A 12,347-nucleotide genomic window follows, 5' to 3' on the forward strand; every position below is an offset into this window, starting at 1 on the left:
GTTCATATTATTCATTGTCAGTATGTTACCCTGTTATTGGGAAATTTCCTGTTGGGTAAAATAAACTATTAGATATTATTATTATTATTAACTATTATTATATCATCATGAATGTATATTATATTGAATGCAATATATTAATTTGAGTAATTCCAAATTAAATATGCAAATTTGAATATTTGGAATCCGATATTTTTCCTAATTGTCTAATTTACAATAAGCAGAATATTTATTATTTTCTGTATCTACCTGCTGAAATTCAAGGTTTGGCAACTTTTGCTCTCCTAGTGTCATCGGTTGTTTCACGTCGTTTGGCGCACTTGTAGTTTGTTTCCTGAATTTCTGATATATTTAAGTATTCATCTCAATATATTTTGAGTTGATATGAAACGTTGATATACTATGGGATATAAGAAGTGCGTTTTTTTTTTGTGGAGAAACTCGCGAATTGAGTGAAATATCATATCACTGATATGTCTTCATGTCCGCGCACTTCATGTCAAATTTGATAGTTAATGTTGGGGACGAAATTTGCTTACTGAAAATGACAGATGCTCCCTTTATCTATGTTTATTACTCTGAGAATGATAGTAAACTTGCATCCGATATATGCCGTTGACTTCATTCTTTCAGAATAAACACAAAATACACAATGAAAGGTTATGGAAAGGTTTAGTCAACGGTTATATCATAAGCGGAAGTCATGACACCTATAAACGTTTCCGGGCTAGATTCAAATTAGGCATAAAAGAGTGGCAAAATTTGTCTCAAAACTTTATTATATCGCCAAAATAAGTTTATTTTAGGGGAAAGTATAGACGTATTCCTACATAACAGGGGGGGGGGGGATTTCAATATCTATAATCTAACCTATTCCACTCTCTGAGAAATCTCTGGCAAATATACCTACCCAGCAAAAAAAAAAACAATGAAACCATCTGAAAATGGTTGCCTTCCTCGACCATGAAGTACTTCACAAGTCGTGAATTCCAAACGTGACAAGCCAAATACGGTTCCAACTCGCGGATGTACTGGGTGTTAGCATATTGCTACTGTTTGCGATATTGCAAATGTCGAACAATACTTATTGAAACAATTCCGATAGCCTCAGCACCGACAGAATCGTGTTTATCGACTGGTTGGTTAAGATATTGGAGGAGTCAGAGACACCATTTTAATGTTTGGACAGACCATGGAGAATCTAAGGAAACTCACAGATCGTGTTTATTGTTTAACCATTAGGATGATAAAGTATTAGGAAAAATTTGTAACAAATATGAACAAATTATAGATACAAAATTTCACGTGAGAATCATGAGATTTCATATTTTTTTATACTGACTAAAATAAGAGAAAATAAAAAAATACCTTTTATCCGGCGAGATTTGAATCAAACCTAATATTCAATATTTCATAAGTACAAAAACACTGAACTAATAGAAATTAAACTCTACTGGGAAGAAAATTTCGTTCAAAATGTTGTCAGAACATTAGAATCTTTGTTCTGCAGATCAAGGAGTTGATTATATTTCATACATCCTTTTTCTTTGCTTGCCTCCTTTTCATTTTTATACTCATGGATACTATTATCAATCAGAATTAATGAAATCGATTGATGGATGCATAAAATGGTATGGTATATTATAAAATATTCTAACAGGCCAATTGAAAATTCCCCGGTCTTCTATAGTAAAACACATTTTTTCAGCAAAAGTCGACTTTATTATTCAACATAGTTGCCTTCGAGGGCGAAACAGGGATTATAGCGATCTTCCTACTTTTCGATACCATTTTTGTAGTACGATTTGTCTTTCGCTTCAAAATAGGCCTCAATTTTGGCGATTACTTCTTCATTAGCGCTAAATTTCTTTCCAGTGAGCTTTTTTTTGAGGTCTGAGAACAAGAAAAAGTCGCTGGAGGCCAGATCTGGCGAATACGGTGGATGCAGAAGCAATTCGAAGCCCAATTAATGCAATTTTGCCATTATTTTCATTGATTTGTGACAAGGCGCATTGTCTTGATGAAACAGCATTTTTTTTCTTCAAATGGGGCCGTTTTTTAACGATTTCATCCTTTAAACAATCCAATAACGCTATATAATAATCGCTGTTGATGGTCTGGCCTTTTTGGAGGTAATCAATGAATATTATACCCTGCGCATTCCAGAATACTGATGCCATAACCTTGCCAGCTGACTGTTGTGTTTTACTCGCTTTGGATTCGGTTCAACGTATGAAGTCCACTCAACTGACTGTCGATTGCACTCCGGAGTGAAATGATGGAGCGATGGTTCATCCATTGTCACATATCGACGCAAAAATTCAGGTTTATTGCACTTAAACAGCTTCAAACACTGCTCAGAATCATTAGGTACTACTCGCTCTTTCGTCGCTCGTTTTGGATTTCGCTTAAGTGTTGAAATAGGAGCAGCCCATTCTGCAACAGTTTTAGAATATACTATTCATCTAAAACACATCCGCCATCTCTTCCCTATTCACAAAGAAAATCGGGGATTGTTGCCATCCTCAGTTGGGTTTTTCGGAACAAAATCTTCATATCAACAAAATTCCAGAAACAAGCACGGAAAATTAAACATCTGCAGGTTCCACTTCCTTATCTTACCTTCTAACTGATTCCGGTAAAAAACGATATAATCTAACTGTTGACGTAGCAGTCATATACAAAAAATATTTTAGCATGTCAAACCACCTTTTGACGTCCTTCTACGTAACCCAGATGTGGTATCAAGATAAGCAATGATGCGCTACCTACAAAGATGCATAAGATATGTCAACAGCCCGTTGATATCAAATTCGCGGTAAAAGAAAAAAAAATATGAGCTATCTAGAATTTCCACAGATACTTATCTTGAATGATTGCAACCCCTTTCTTCTTTCTACCCCGAAAACAATGGGCTCACGGAGGCCAATAGTCACCATTTTTCAGGAGCCTTATCGGCTGACATCCAAGGGACGAAATGTCAACACTATATTGTCTACGGGGAGTAAAACTGATGTTTTAGATACGTTAAACATATGTTTACAAGATTCTAAATAATTGTTTGCGTCGGTTCCGAATTTAAAGTATGCAATTATAAGTTATGTCTGCCGTTATAGGGGTTGGGTTGAAGGAAGCTTCTTTCGAAATTTACTGTTAGTTTGTGCCTGGTGTCATGTTAGGGGAGTGACCGAATTCTTAGAAAAAAATGTCATTTTTTATGGTAATGAAAAAGTTTGTTCTTTTGTGTCACTCTACGCCTTGCTCTTGTCTGTTCTACGAATCGACTTTTTATGTGTTCCTCAACTGAAACAGTATTTTCCACAATATTCATAATTTTTCAATTCAATATAGGTATGTATGATACTCAACTTTTGCAAAATTATTTCTTTTTTCTGAAACGTACAACTTTGCTTCCACCGTTTTTTATCGAAATTTGAGGCTTTATTATTGAAAACTGGTTATACCTTTATGATCTAAGTTTTGTCCACTGCTGGCCACTACTTTCTCCTATCTAGCGGGCAGCGTACGAATCCTGTGTCATTTTTTGAAGCGCTCCACCAATCGATCCAATTTTTAATTCTTCATAAGACCGAAAGTGCTGGTCAGCCAGGCTGTGTTCCATTGATCGAAACAAGTGATAGTCCGAAGGAGTAACGTCTGGATAATACGGCGGGTGGGGTCGGACGTTTCTAAGAATGTCTTGACCACTTTCGCAACATGGGGTCGAGCCATGTCATGCTGTAAAATTACTTTATCATGTCTCTCGTTGTATTGCCGCCGTTTGTCTTCCAATGCTCGGCTCAAACGCATTGATTGCGTTTGATAACGATCGCCTCTGATTTTTTCAGTCGGTTTTAACGACTCATAATACACTACGCCGAGCTGGTCGCACCGAATACTGAGCATGACCTTGGAACCGTGAATATTCGGTTTGGCTGTCGACGTGGAAGCATGGCCGGTATATCACCATGATTTTCTGCGCTTGGGATTATCGTCATCAACTCATTTTTCGTCTGCAGTAACAATCCGATGTAGAAATCCCTTCCGTCTTTGCCTTGCAACTAGCTGTTCACAAGCAAACAAACGTTGTTCAGCATCTCTCGGATTCAACTCGAACGGCACCAAATTTTCTTGTTTCTGAATTATTCCTCTCATCAATTCCATGATTTTCAGGCGTTTTGAAATGGGTTGTGATTCTCCCAATTCTTGTTGCGTTTGACACGAGTCTTGATCGAGTAATGCCTCCAATTCTGCATCTTCAAAAACCTTATCTCTTCCACTGCCAAATCGTCAAAGTCACCGTCCTTGAAGCGTTGAAACCACTCTCGGCACCTTCTTTCACCAATAGCGGCCTCACCATAGGTACATATTTGAGAGCATTCGAAGAGCGTCAGCCGCAGTTTTCTTCATATTGAAGCAGAAAATTAAAACCTCCCGTAAAATAAGGAGAATTTGACTGGTGAGCTGACATGTTTCGAATATTTCCCTCCTGTCAAAAATTCTATGTATATAGAGAACAATTATCGAAAATTACAGGGAAAATTGCATTGTAGGAAGCGAAACTGCACTGCGATAATTGTTCTGTTCATAGATGCATAGTTTCTATGCATCTTACACAGTTCGAATCTATGGCAATTCCATTCTAAATCAGTTTGACAAGTAATTTAACAGTTTATTCGGGAAATATTCCCCCGAATTACACTCGTGCATCAAAATGACCGGATAATTTCGCATTCCAGCGTGTTTTCTTTGAAAAACTGCAATGAACTCATGCAGTTTTTATGACAACACGCTGTCATGCAAAATTATCGGTAATTTTGATGCACTTGTGCAATTACTTTCGAGAATAACTCAATGATGCAGGCACAAATCGACCAATTTTTCGATGGCGTTATGTTTACAAATACTTAAGTTTATTGTATGACATATACGATCTCTTTATTTCAACTACCACTTACCGCTACAGACATCTATTTCAAAACGGTGGAAGTAACGTTGTACACCAATATACATATGAGGTAAAATCAAATCAGATATGGAAGGAAATGGCTGTGGTGCAGTTCTACAAAACTCCTCAGAGAAATACTGCTAAAAGTCAATATAGGTAAGTACCATAAAGCCATTCGAAGACAACGGAAATAGGATATATGTAAACCTATTGCAACTTCCTGTCCAAAATCAGAGCGAGTACCAAATTCAAATTCGACATGAATCTGACAGAGGTGAGCTACCTGAAATCTTTTCGACACTAACCCATATAAATATTGAACGATATGCTAAAAATCTGTCGTCTATTTCTTCTCCCCAGACTTAAAAGGTTTGTTTATGTCAGAATACTAATGCCCAGCAATAACTTCTCGATTTATAATCCCAACAAAAATATTACCATCATAATGAATGATGTGCCGAACTGATAAAATGTGTCGAAATGTAAAACAACTACCGTTCGGCTTTTTATTTGCATTTTAAATTTTTATGGACCATATTAATAGTTTTCACTTCTGACCCACGCACGCAAACCGTTGAATATTCAATTGTACGGGTGTAGGGTCATCCTCCGACATACCTACCCAAGTATATAAATTACAACGGTTCGCATCCACTTTTATTGTTGCTTTATTGGCCTTGAAATTATAACAATACCTATTAATATCGGTACAATGGAAGAATTCCACAAGGGCATATTGTCTAGTGGACATTTTCGTTTCGGAATGGGAAACTGATTTTCTATAAACTCACCGCCAAATATTTGGTCTATTATTGCATAACTGGAAATTGTTTGAAAAAATTGAATAATTAAAACTTGAACAGAAATGCAAAAAATTCAAGAATATTGCGAAAAAAACTCAATATCTCAATAACAACAGATTCAAGAAATTGTATCAAGATTTTGCGTGTAGAAAATTCAATTAGAATATAAAAAAAAAATTTCAGCGACGACAATTTCGACAAATTTGAAATATAGCATGGAGATGTATAATAATAATTGCAACGTGATGTAAAATTTCAAGACGATCGCGATAAAAGACCCATAAAACATCAAGAAGAATACAGAAAAATCATGTCTAATATTTCAGGAACAAGAGATCATTCTAGTTTGAAGTATAGTCTGTTATTTTTTCCGTTCGATGTTTTATGTGTCTCTCTGTTTAAAATAGATAATTTTAAGCTATAAGTTGTACAACTTTGCTTCCGTCGTTTTGTAATAGATAGCTGTAGCGATAAGTAGTAGTCGAAATGAATAGATCTTAGATGTCATTCAATAAACTTAGGTATTTGTAAACATAACGCCATCGTAATATCAGTCTATTCGTGTCTGCATTATAAAGTTATTCTCGATTAAACATGTCAGCTTACGAGGCAAATTCTCGTCACTTTGAAATCTGAAATGACTCGATTCTCGTTTTTAAACACTTTCAGAAGATTTTTCCAAAATTGTTTATTGTTGAAATGGGTCGGTAATTTGATTTGTCATAACTTTTCTGCTGCCAAAATAAAAAATGCAACTAAAATTTAATTCCTTCCATCCTCTTTGCACTATTCCTAGTGTAAAACTGGTGTTTATAATTTGTAAGTGCGGTTCTAAGATATATGCATGCATAGCTTTTATCAGTATGGAGGTTATACCATCAGGTCCAGGAGCTGGATTAGTTTTTAATTAAGAGATCTCACTAATTACTCATTTCTACCAAAGAATAAATAAAATAAAGTTCCTCGCTTTCCATTCCATTGCCAAAAAAAAATCGCTACAGGTTAATCTATTTGGCTACAAATCTTATTAAAAACATTAACTATTCTTGTTAAAATACCTACACAACCAGTGAATCAATTAAGTCAAAAATTGAAGCGACCTTCCCCCTACATTTAACAAGCTCAACTCTCAGAACTATCGCCCTAATACGTTCCTACGCTACAACAAATGATTGAATAGAACGAACAAGTCCAAAAAGTCAACATATGGGCAAGTTTCATGATTTTATTCAACAGGGACATTCAATCCAATTCGTATCCGCAAAACCACTGAACATCTAATTCTATTAGCTCCTATAAAAAGTTAATCTAACACTTTCCTAATGGGACACCAGTGGTTTTTTCTGTGACCAGTAGTCGTCAATAGGAATCAATCCATTTGAAAGAGATTCTTTGTCAAATTCATATCCTACTTGGTGATTACAGGTTATTGTTGCATGCCTCAAATTTTCTGATTTACTGTGTTGACGAACTCATTACTCTTGATTTATCACCTCATTAAAATATTACAAACGGAAGTTATCTTAGCATTTAATTCATTACATTGGCTCTTATTTGTCACAATGAATTTTTGCTAAGCTACAGGAAAGATTATATAATATAGTACTCAAATAATACCTATGTATTTAATAACGTCTAAACAATATATCTCTTTATATCATCAGTAGAAACTGCAAGCTAGCGGTTTAGGTGTCCCTGGTCTCCACTTAAGTGATTGTCTCTCAAACTTGAGGACAGCCAAAGTTAATGGAATGGAAGCATTACTCTTGTGGTTGTGGGACACCCTCATGTTGAATCTGATGAAATTAAGTAGACACCATATTTTATATTGCGCCTTTCATGGGACGCGAACAAATGACTCGAAAAGCCATTTCACTGAAAAGACTGATTAGTTGAGTGTTGTATATGTACCTGCATCAATTCTGGTTTGTTACTTCCCATTTTATTAGCCATGTTATCAAATATTTTTTACTGCATTTCCGATGTATATTGAGTTCGTTTTATGAGTATTGATCGAGTACAATGATTTGTGGAACATGTTTCCCGTAGTAGATGAGTTACAGGCTGTTGCACATAAAACCTAATGATACTTCATTACTGTCATTTTTTGGAGAACTTGCTTAATTTATTCATGACAATTCTACAAAAATGTTAGTTTTTCAGTGAAAAGTCGACAACATTGTTTTATTTGATCTTTTTCGAACAATTTGATATATCCTATCAAAAACACACCAAATTTGGCTTCTTTCAACACGTCAACGATTGTAAATTAAGCATCTGTGTCATGTGTTGTGGAAAAAACAACACTTTATACTTAATGTTATATAAGTATTACAGTGTCAGTGTAAGAGTACAATGATATTTTAAAGTATGAAAAATATTGTCCCTATCCACACTTTCAAGAACACCAGAAAATGAGACACAAAAATACAGAAAAATCATTATTTTATGTGCCTAAAACTGCTTGAAAATAAAAAGGAATGTTCAAATAGGGATTCATCAAGCCAAATAGCTTGACATTTCAACCAACTACTTGACTTGAAAATCAAGCTCGTGAAAAATTACATACTTGAGCTTGGATTGACTTGATTTTAAATATTTATTGCTTGACTTGATATCAAGCTACTTGATCTTACTTAAGCTTGATATGCACGCGTCGCACGGCATATATTTCTGCAATCTCGTGTGCGTTTAGACTAAATGAGGGGATTCCTCGAGCACCGAGAGACTGAAGCATTCGCTAGTGTGATTTTATTGATAGTTTTCCAACATTTCTATGAAATCTCTTGGTGTATTTTGGTAGTTTCAGAAACTTTAAAAACTCGGCCATTTTGGCCGAGAATTCTTTTTATCAATGCCAGTATCTTCAGCTCCTGATGAAAGGCAATTTTCCAGAGCTGCTCTTACAGTTATAAAAACCCGCAATAGGTTAGGCGACGATTCTATAGGATGCCCCATGTGTCTTAGATCCTGGATGGAAAATTATGAAATCAAACAAATCCTGGAGGTTTCTCAATATTGAGAAATTTCATTTTTTTATTATTTTTTATTTTGTTATGATTCAAAATAATTAAATTTATGTTTCTTTTTGAAAAAAATACACACAATAAAACTGCTAAAAATCCAGTAGCTTGATATGATTCAAGTACTTGATAAATAAATACTTGACTTGACTTGAGATTTAAAAACTACTACTTGACTTGAGCTTGTCTTGAAATCAAGTCAAGATCAAGCGGCCAAGCCAAGCCGTGAATCCCTAAATTCAAACTTACAAGAGAACATTCGATATAGAAGGTTTTCCAATAAGAAGTTCAATTTCAAATAGCCCGCTCTCTGGGTAACTGACACTTGATCTTTTGACATTTGACAAGTAAAAAGTACGCCAATACTAATACTAAAGATGGAACAAAAAGCGCTTCATCAACGCACTTAAATTGTTGAAATTCACTGCAATGCTGAAAATTAGATTTTTTTCTACATGCATCAAACAATAAATTAATAAGTGATGTTAACAGCCAAATCATGGAATCATCGTTTAATTATCCGGAAAATAAAATGCCTGTTCGAATGTACCTATCTATATTCATTTCACGAACTGTACAGTGAGGCAATCTACAGATTCAAGTTCAAAGTCACATGGCTAGTGGATTTAATTCCACCCAAAAAAATATTTTCTTCTTCTTTTCTTTAATTCAATTGATTTCTTCAGTTCTGCATAAATCAACTTCATTGAAATGGAAAAATTCCTCATTTCGATAAGATCATCTCAGGTCGCTTCCTTCAACACAACCATGCTATACATTATTTTCATACCAATTAGTCAATGATCTTGAGCTGAAAAACAAATAAAAACCAATAACGAGAACATATCTGAAACGCTGATAACCGTAAACAGGTATCAATCCTGAATATGGACAGCACGCTGAGGTCCTAATTGCTAGCAGGCCCCTAGGGGGCGCTACAACGGTCAAGTGTAATGGATTTCGAATAAAACACTTTGGTTGCAGAAGAAAAATGGTCCGAAGAAATACCTTCAGAGTCCTGTTGACAAGGGCAATTAATTAATCTTATGGGAAAACAAATACAAATAATGGAGAAACGACAGGTATTGATCAGTATTCAACGGTGAAAATGACGTTTTTTCAACTAGATTTAATGTTAATTATATTTAAAGACAGTGTTCACATTATAAAAATTGCAACAGACAACTTCCTTGTTATTTTAAATTGCAACTTATAATGTTCAATGACATAATACTATATATTATTCACTTAATTATATGTGATATTACTTTTGAATCAACTCTTGAAATAAATAGAATAATATTCCAGAACAGAATTATTCTTCGAAAAAAATTTTATGATAAAATATTTCGATTGCATTCATTCGAAAATATTGAATGAATAATGTTCCTTCGATTACCAAATTCGAGAAAATAGCTAAAAAATTACATTACCTATGAAATAAACATTTGATGTCTTTTAATATACTCAGTTTTTCTTATTATCAATATTTATTGCAAAATCCTTCGGAATGTTATATATCCTAAAACATTGGTCACAGTCACCTCAAATGAAAACGTTTTTCATAGATCGAGCTCTGATCTAAAACATATCGAAATTTAAAGTCCGTATCTTGTCCCAAAGAGACAACTTTTCTTCCTGAAGTGGAAAATTAGCGTCTTCTATGTGGACTGACCTATTATTATAATATTAAACAACAAATATTTATGATTTTCTAAAAGATTTTGAATGCCTGTTTTGTAATGGCTGTTTTTTTTCGAGGTATATAACTTTAAGTTGGCATTACTGTTCAAGATGGTGACCGATTTAATAGCTGTCAAGTGATTTATTCTCAGTTTGGTTTGGCAATTCATCATGAATAGACTCACGTCTGAACAACGCTTGCAAATGGTTCAATTTTATTTCGAAAATAATGGTTCTGTGCGGAATACGTATCGCGCACTACGTCAATTTTATTTTGTTTAGCGATGAAGCGCACTTCTGGTTGCATGGCTACGTCAACAAACAAAACTGCCGCATTTGGAGTGGAGCTAATCCTCAAGTGTATGTCGAAACACCGTTACATCCAGAAAAACTGACTGGTGCGCTTTATGGACTGGTGGAATCATTGGTCCGTACTTCTTCAAAAACGATGATGGCCAGAACGTTACAGTCAATGGTGGTCGGTATAGAGCCATGAATACTAACTTTTTCATTCCTGAATTGAACAACCATGATGTCCAGGAGCTGTGGTTCCAACAAGACGGCGCAACATGTCACACAGCTCGTGCCACAATCGATTTATTGAAAGACACGTTTGGTGACCGCCTAATTTCACGTTTTAGACCTGTGAATTGACCTCCAAGATCTTGTGATTTAACACCGCTAGACTACTTTCTGTGGGGCTATGTAAAGTCATTGGTCTATGAGGATAAGCCAGAAACCCTTGACCATTTGGAAGACAACATTCGCCGTGTTATTGCCGATATACGGCCACAAATGTTGGAAAAAGTCATCGAAAATTGGACGTCCAGATTGGACCACATCCGAGCCAGCCGTGGCGTTCATATGCCAGAAATCATATTTGAAATATAATGCCACAAGATTATCTTGCGGATCAATAAAATGCATGTCAATCGAATAATCTATCGTTGTTTTATTGCAATTTAAAGTTATATAGCTCTAAAAAAAACACCACAATTTACTAAAATCTAAACCAACTGTTCGAGTTAACATTTCAATAACTCCTACATCTCAAACAAAGGTAAAAAATTCTCGCCACATATTCGCAATGTTTTTAACACCTGACAAAATTGCTACGGTACCTATAACTTCATCAATCGTTGTCCAACAATATAGTTATGAGTGGTCCAGCGTGAAATAGCTCTGGGCGAGCTCTGCTGCCTCATCATCATGATCTGTTCGGAAATCAATCTCAACCGATTCCCGTGAAATCACTCTAAGCTCACCTTTTGTATCTTTATAGAACGTTTGTTCGACAATTTGTATTTCAGTTGTTCACGATCGGAATTCTTCTCGATTAATCAATGTCTAGTTGGCCAGCTCCTCACCATAGGGGGCCAACCTGGCGTCAAATGCCAATCTGCCGAAACGGTAGAATGTTGGAGTTTTTTAAGAAATTATTACTACCCGTGGCTCGCTTAGGTAATATTTTTTGGGCAGGCCTGCAAAATACGCTTTTGGATTCGTGATGTATGCCAGTTTTGACAGATCAAAATATACCTACCTGTGTTTCGGAGAAATCCACACTTTCGACCGTTCTATACACTTTAGGTTCCTTGGTGCTTGATTGTCTATTGTTTCTTATCCCACCTGATCTTTGGTCGTTTGTTCTATTTGTGGTAACTGACAACTTCAGAAGTTAAGGTACTGGTTCAAAGTTGGGATTTGATAGAATGTGATTTTTCATAAATTGATCATCCAAAATAAATATCATCCCAATTTTTGAAGATATTTGCATGCCATAACATAAGAAATAATGAATTATTGTTTCCTCTTTTACAAGATGCTCCATTAAGAATGTATAATCTATGAATTGTAGATTCTAGACCTTAGAATATGATGATTTTGCCC

The sequence above is a fragment of the Harmonia axyridis genome, chromosome 4 (assembly GCF_914767665.1).
Source record: "Harmonia axyridis chromosome 4, icHarAxyr1.1, whole genome shotgun sequence".
Lineage (NCBI taxonomy): Eukaryota > Metazoa > Arthropoda > Insecta > Coleoptera > Coccinellidae > Harmonia > Harmonia axyridis.